The 7,773-nt window shown below is 53.4% G+C and overlaps 1 long non-coding RNA gene across 1 annotated transcript; it reads left to right on the forward strand.

The window, feature by feature from the left end:
• Nucleotides 1-916: 916 nt before the first annotated feature.
• On the forward strand, nt 917-5,087 carry LOC135182737 (uncharacterized). Its single transcript, XR_010305306.1, has 3 exons — nt 917-1,153; nt 3,732-3,866; nt 4,811-5,087. It is a non-coding gene; the product is annotated as an uncharacterized LOC135182737 (long non-coding RNA).
• The last annotated feature ends 2,686 nt before the right edge of the window (nt 5,088-7,773 follow it).

Consider the following 7,773-nt stretch of genomic DNA (forward strand, 5'->3'; position numbering starts at 1 on the left):
AATGCTTCCAGCTGCTGCAGCAGAGAGAAGGCCTATTCCCTCCCCCCAGGGGTAGACCAGGCACTGGTATGAATTCCTGACGCCTTTTCAAGAGAACTTGAACTGCAGCCCGCGGCTGGAAGCTGTAGACTCACTCACACAGCATTCCAGCACTATTCTCCCAGGGATGAGCTGTTCCTGGGCAGAACGGCCCTGGAGTGCATTTCACTGGGCAGGGGCCTCAAGTTAGCTGAAGCTTGGAGTTCTCTAAGATCTCTAAGAGATCCTTTTTTAGTGCAGCCCCAGTAGTTTATTCCCCCTACACTTCATTATCTGATCAGAGGCACAGAGTGAAGAAGTCAGAGGAACCCTAAGGAAGCAGGCTTTATTTTCTCCGAGGGGAAGTGTGGCCATGACTTGCTTGGTCAGTTTCAAAACCCACTTTTCACTAAAGGGCTTTTGTGGAGCAGCAGCTCCATGCACTTGCTCAGGGGTCTGGGAAAGAGCAGAGCAATGTGGTTTGCAAACCAAAGAGTGCTCTGCTGCTCCTTTGCCTTGAGTGTGCAAACCAAAGAGTGCTCTGCTGCTCCTTTGCCTTGAGTGTGCAAACCAAAGAGTGCTCTGCTGCTCCTTTGCCTTGAGTGTGCAAACCAAAGAGTGCTCTGCTGCTCCTTTGCCTTGAGTGTGCAAACCGAAGAGTGCTCTGCTGTTCCTTTGCCTTGAGTGTGCAAACCAAAGACTGCTCTGCTGTTCCTTTGCCTTGAGATACTCAAGCAGAGTTCCTTGCAATGGGCTCCTCCTGCTCTCCAACAGGGCTCCTTCAAACCAGTTTCTGTTCTCCTGAGGTTTTCAGATGAACATAAGACACTTGCCCAGAAAACTCTCTGAAGATGTAGCTCTCATTTATGTGAGGACAAGGACATAACCACATTTTCCATTGCTCCTCAGAGTTGCTCTGGGCTAATCCTGCAAGGAGCTTTTGGCTTGGGCAGTTTCAACGTTCACCTGAGACTGTGGAATGAACTCGCCTGGGTCAAATCCATTCCTCCTGCAGCTTGCTTGAGCGTGTTGGCTCAGTGGATTTACACCAGGAAAAACCCATTTCCTATGTAAGTCAACAGAAGGGAGCTTCAGTTCCTTGCAGCCACACTCAGGATTTAATAGTGAGCAGCAGGTGAGTGTTGCTGAAGTAGCCTCTGTGTGTCCCTCAGGCATTGCATCAGGGCTACCTTTGCAGAGCCATTGAGCTTCAGTGCTTCAGAGCAAGGCTCTGCTTCTCTGCAGTGGCTCTCGGCACCTCCAGGCCAAGGCAGAGCCTCCTGGGCTTCCAACTAAAGCCCTCCTGCTGGAGCAGCATGGGCAGCCCAGCTCTGATGTGCAGCAAAGCAGTGGTTCTATTTGTCAGGCTACTCAAACACTGATCCCTGGGTAAACCATGAGCTGAGCCCTCTGCTTGCTGCAGCCCCTTGGGCAGAGCCAAGGGCCTGGAGTCAGAAAAGCTGAGCAGGGCTGAAACTGTGGGCACATCTGCAACTGCTGTGCTGCACTCTCCCTGCTGAAGCTCTGTGCCAGGGACAAAGGGCTCAGGTGCATGAGGTGGTCCAGCCAGAGCCCAGGCAGGGCCAGGAACTCGCTCCCATGGGCAGCACTTTTCTGAGAGAGTAAGGAGAGCTTGAACTCAATCTGCTGGAGGCTCAGGGACCTTCTGGGAAGGATGCTGAGGAGACAGGGAGCTGCAGGATCCCTCTTTTTCAGGAGCAAATGCATTTCATTCAGTCAGCTTAGCTTCAGTGCCCTCCCCACGACAGTGAGACTGATTATTTGTGCTAATGTCCTCATCTCTGGTGAACAATATTGCTGCTGTATTTAATATGAGAGAGGCTTATTGCACTGTTATCTAGGATGAGCCAGAACCATTATAGGTTGCTCTGAATCTCAGAGCTGGTTTTAATTAAAGCTGCCAATAACTTTTCAGGTCTTTGACTTCTGGAGTTGAAGCAAAGGAACAAGATGCTCAGGTGGATTTATTTGATTGTACAACCAATAATTAGAGTGGAGCTGGGTTCACTGCCAGCTGACCCCTGTGCTCACCATGGAACCACAGCACAGCTCAGGTTGGAAGGGAGCTCAGAGCTCAGCTGCTGCACCCTCCCCACCATGCCCAGGGACACCTCTCAGCTATACTCAGCTGCTCAAGGTCTCATCCAGCCTGGCCTGCAACACCCCCAGGCAAGAGGCAGCCACAGCCTCCCTGGGCAGCCTGTGCCAGGCTCTCACCACCCTCCTACTGAACAACTTCCTCAGCTCCACTCTAACCCTGCTCTTCCTCAGCTCCAAACCATTCCCCCTTGGCCTGTCTCAGACACCCTCAGCACAAGTCCCTCTGCAGCCTTCCTGCAGGATCCCTTCAGGCACTGGCAGACAGCTCTGGGATCCTGCTGGAGCCTTCTCCTCTGCAGGCTGCACCCCCCCAGCTCCTTCAGCCTGTGCTCACAGCAGAGCTGCTGCAGCCCTGGCATCATCTTTGTGGCCTCCTCTGGCTTCACTCTAGCAGCTCTGTGTCCTTCTTCTGCTGGGGACAGCAGAGCTAGAGGCAGGATTGGAGGTGAGTTCTGAGCAGAGCCAAGGGGCAGAATCTCCGTGCTGGCTGTGAGCACCTAGCTCAGCTGGCACTCCCAGCACCCATGGCAGCAGGTCACCACTTGCACAGGCCCATGGCAGGAGGTGGCAGCCTCCCCCACTCCTCTCAGCATGGTTTTATTATGAGCCCAAGCCCTGGGCTTTCATTTTGACTGGCATCTATTTGGACACATGCCCCATGAGCCAGAAGCAAGGACTTTGGCTCTTCAGCAGTGGCTTGGCCTGAGGTAGATGCAGAGAGATCTCCTGCTGCCTCCTGAGCTTCAGCAGACCTGCACATCAATGGCATCCTGGGCTGGCTCAGGAGCAGTGTGGGCAGCAGGACCAGGGAGGTACTTCTGCCCCTGTGCTCAGCACTGCTCAGGACACACCTTGAGTGCTGGGTCCAGTTCTGGGCTCCCCAGTTCAAGAGAGATGTTGAGGTGCTGGAAGGTGTTGAGAGAAGGGCAGCAAGGCTGGGGAGGGGCCTGGAGCAGAGCCCTGTGAGGAGAGGCTGAGGGAGCTGGGGGGGTGCAGCCTGCAGCAGAGGAGGCTCAGGGCAGAGCTCATTGCTGTCTGCAGCTGCCTGCAGGGAGGCTGTAGCCAGGTGGGGTTGGACTCTGCTGCCAGGCAGCCAGAGACAGAACAAAGGGACACAGTCTTAGGTTGTGCTAGGGGAGGTCTAGGCTGGATGTTGTTAGGAAGTTATTGTCAGAGACAGTGATTGGCATTGGAATGGGCTGCCCAGGGAGGTGGTGGAGTGGCTGTGGCTGGAGGTGTTGAAGCCAAACCTGGCTGGGGCACTTAGTGCCATGGTCTGGTTGCTTGGCCAGGGCTGGGTGCTAGGCTGGACTGGATGATCTTGGTTGGATAGGCTGGACTGGATGATCTTGGAGCTCTCTTCCAGCCTGGTTGGTTCTATGATTCTATCCCATCAGCTGCTCTGCCATCACTAGGCAGGGTCTGAGGCCACATCTCCCTTTCCCTGCAGAATGCAGAGAAAAGCCTCACAAGTGCAACATTAAAAGGCTGCAATGAAGATGCAATTAGAGATCAGAGAAACCTTCCTGCAGGGAAGTGTTAATTAGTCCAATCAGAGATTTCTGTGTCTTTCTTTCCCTGTGCACATCAAGGTTCAAGCTTTTGATGGTCATAGTAAATCTGGAAGAATCCATTTTCTATCCAATACCTGATGGCTGCTTGGAGTTCCATCATCGATCTCCTTCACTCTGATCTTTGCCTGTGATCAATAAGCAAACATAGCAGAGGTGAGCTCGGGGCTGCAGCTGACCCTGGTTGCAGTGTGCAGTTGGATGCCCTCCTTGATTTGAAGCAATTCCCTCATCCCACCTGCAGCCTCTCGCCCTGTGAGGCTGTGGATGTGTTCAGGAAGGCACAAGCAAGGCCTGGGGCTGATTTCCAGCAGGGATTTTGCACAGCTTTGTGCAGAGGAGACCACTTCAGCTCCAGGATCTAAGTGACAAACTGTGCTTGTTCTCCTGAGCATCATCTGCAAGTTCTCTTCCTCCACATCAGTCAATAGGCAAATTCTCACCCCTCAAGTATTGCTTAGGTACTGCTGTGGCCCCATAGAATGGTTAAGGTTGGAAGGGACCTCAAAGATCATCCAGTTCCAACCCCCTGCCAAAGGCAGGGACATCTCCCACTAGGACTATCTCCATCCCTGGACATACTCCAGGTGATGCTGGACAGGGCTCTGGGCAACCTGACCTAGTTGAGGATGTCCCTGAGTGCAGAGGGGCTTGGACTGGATGACCTTTGGAGGTCCTTTCCAACCCAGACCATTCTGTGGTTTCCACTCTTCACTGGCACCTCCCATGTGCCAATACACTCAGCACTGTAACCACCACCTCCAGGGGGGAAATCATCCCAGATTCACCCCTAATTACACTCAGATTTCCAGCCTCTTTCCTCACACCATTGCATGCTGGTTTGGATAACCTGGAACCCGCCCAGGGCAGCCATCCCACTGCTGCAGTGATGCCATTTGTGAGATCCTCTGTGTCCTCAGGCTGTGTTTTAGGCTCAAATCAGTTCAGGTTGAATCAGGCTTAGCACCATAACACCAGGGAAATGGCAGCATACTTCTGTGGGCAAAAACAGGCAGGCAATGGTGGGGGGGTGTGTGTGAGTGAAACTCATTCTTAGCCCTACCATGAAGCTGCTTTGTTGTTCCTTTTTATTCCCTCAGCCTGGAACCTCAGTCTGGATTTCCTCAGCCCTTTCATTTTGTTCTCCTTGTTCAGCCTTAAAAAGTTATTTACAAGGCCCTTCCAGAGGCAGGTGATTTCGGCTGCTCTAATGCTTGGTTTGTTTTTGTCTCCCCAAATTGCTGCTGACCTGCAAGCAGTGGCCAAATCAGACTGAAATTAAAAAGGTGGTGGGATATGCCCCAGCCTCTCCTCAATCAATACCAGCCTAAATTACTGCAAACCTGGAGCCATGGTGCATGTAATACATCATTTTGTAACCCCATCAATTGCTTTTAGCCCATCTCTTCTGATTTCTTCTTAATGGCCTTGCAGCTAACATCAAGTGTAGCATCCTTTGGCATCAGCTCTGTACCCTGCCCAGGACCATCTTGCACTGTCACTGAGAAGAGCTCTGCCAAATTCTTTTTAACTCCTCCATCCTGGTCATTTGGAGGTGGCTCTGAGGTGGTTCCCCTCTGAGAATTGCATTCAGAGAAGCAATTCTGGGCTGCCAGGAGCTGTGATGTGTTGCCCAGGGCTGGGCTTTACTTATCCTTATTCTAAGGAAGGAAGGAAGAAACAAAGAGAGATGGGGGAGAGGTTATTGGAGGTTGGAGTTTAACCCCTGGGTGACAGAGCTCCAAGTCATTACTACTTCACATGCTTTCTCTTGGGCAGCTGCAGCAGTTTCAGTCCTCAGTGGGGGCCTCCAGAAGTCACAGTCCTGCCGTGGCCTCCAGAGACCACAGCTGGGGAGTCCCCACCCTGGGCAGTACACATCCTGCTCCTGGTTCATCGCTGTCAGAGAATCACAGAATGATCTGGGCTAGAAGGAACCTCCATAGGTCATCCAGCCCAGCCCCCCCTGCAGTCAGCAGGGACAGCCTCAACTAGATCAGGCTGCTCAGAGCCCTGTTGAGTCTCACCTTGAATACCTTCAGGGATGGGGCCTCAGCCACCTCCGTGGGCAACCTGTTCCACTGTTCCACCGCCTTCGTGGTGCAGAGCTCGTTCCTAGCATCCTTTGCTTGCAGAGAGCTGTGTGAGACTGAAGGAGCAGGTGTTGAGCCTCCCCTCCTCCTGAGACAGCCCTGTGGCTAGTGCTGCCGTGGAGGAACCTCACCATCTGCCTTGGCCTGCCCCTGCCACTCTCCTCCTGGCACGTACCTGCCTCTAGCACAAAGCCTGCTGCAAGAGAGGCCTCGACCAGCCTTTGGAGCAGCCACTTCCAGGGCTCACCTGGAAGTGTGGTTGGCACTGAGAGAACAACTCAGTGCTCCCCACTGCTCCTCTCTGCACAGGCTGTCTCCATGCAGCTGTTCTCCAACAGCTTTCCAGAGAGGTGAGTGAGGCTCAGCCCACCCAGAAGCAGGACCAGCACTGCATCCCATCAAACAGGACTCTTGCTTCTGGATACCTTTCCCCATCCTCAGCCCCTTTCCTGCACACTGCTGTGGCTTCAGAAGGCAGCTCCTCGTTTCCCATGAGATGTGCAGCAGAGAGATGAGTGCTCTGGCTGCAGCCCCCTCACCTGCAGCTCCCCAAACCTCCCTGCTGGAGATACCAACTCTTCTGCACAAAGTGTATTCTTCCCTGGGCTTCATTTCAAGAGAGATGTTGGAGGAACAAGAAAGAGCATCCCAGAACTTCCTGGCCATGAGCAGCTGGGAGAAGTCAGCTGGAAGTTGGCTTCTCTGCTTGCTCCATAAAAGCTTCTCCTCTCCTTGCAGTGCAAATCCTCTCACTCTTCACCAGAGGTAGGTGTGGGTATGAGGGAACAAACAAACCTTGAATCATGAATTCTCTTCCCTGCTGTGAGCCGGGGGTCAGCCTCTGGCTGGGTGGAATTTCTCATTTCACAGGACAACAGATTGAACCAGCATGGAAAAGGCCTCTGAGATCATCCAGTCCAACCTAGCACCTAACCCTCCAATGAACCAACCCATGGCACCAAGTGCAACCTCCTCTTCAACACCTCCAGGCACAGCCACTCCACCATCTCCCTGGGCAGCCCATTCCAATGCCAATCACTCTCTCTGACAACAATTTCCTAACAACATCCAGCCTGAACCTGCTGGGTTCTGTTCTGGTGCTGGCTGCCTGGCAGCAGAGCCCAACCCCACCTGGCTACAGCCTCCCTGCAGGCAGCTGCAGACAGCAATGAGCTCTGCCCTGAGCCTCCTCTGCTGCAGGCTGCACACCCCCAGCTCCCTCAGCCTCTCCTCACAGGGCTGTGCTCCAGGCCCCTCCCAAGCCTTGCTGCCCTTCTCTGGGCACCTTCCAGCACCTCAACATCTCTTGAATTAAAGAGCCTAAAACTGGACACACATTTGTCATCCCCAGCAAGGGGAGGTGAAGTGACTCCCTGGGCTGGGAGCAACCTGAGGAACTGAACTGCTCAGGAGATGCTTAACATTTGTTGACATGAATGTGGCAGGTGGTGGCCCTCTGAAGTGAGAAGGCAGAGCTGTGTTGTACACAGCTGAAAACACATTCAGCTGCTCAGAGGTGGTCCAGGATCAGGTTTTCCTATTGGAAGCATCAAAGACCACCTCCTTTCACCAGAACACAGCCTTTGGGAGCACAGCTGAGAGGCAGAAGCCTCCCTGCTGGTGGAGGTCATGAAGGCAAATGTCCTGTTTCAAGCTGGCATTTTAAAACTCAGATTCCCAGAGAGAGTGATTGGCATTGGAATGGGCTGCCCAGGGAGGTGGTGGAGTGGCCGTGGCAGGAGGTGTTGAAGCCAAGCCTGGCTGGGGCACTTAGTGCCATGGTCTGGTTGGTTGGCCAGGGCTGGGTGCTAGGTTGGGCTGGCTGAGCTTGGAGCTCTCTTCCCACCTGCTTGGTTCTTTGTTTCTATGTTTCTATGATTCCTCCTGGGGCTTGTTTCCAGCCTCCCCCAGGGGAATGGCAGTGTTTTCCCAGTGGAACTGCTGGCTTCCTTTCAAATGCTTTTTGGCTG

The sequence above is a fragment of the Pogoniulus pusillus genome, chromosome 17, assembly GCF_015220805.1.
Source record: "Pogoniulus pusillus isolate bPogPus1 chromosome 17, bPogPus1.pri, whole genome shotgun sequence".
NCBI lineage: Eukaryota > Metazoa > Chordata > Aves > Piciformes > Lybiidae > Pogoniulus > Pogoniulus pusillus.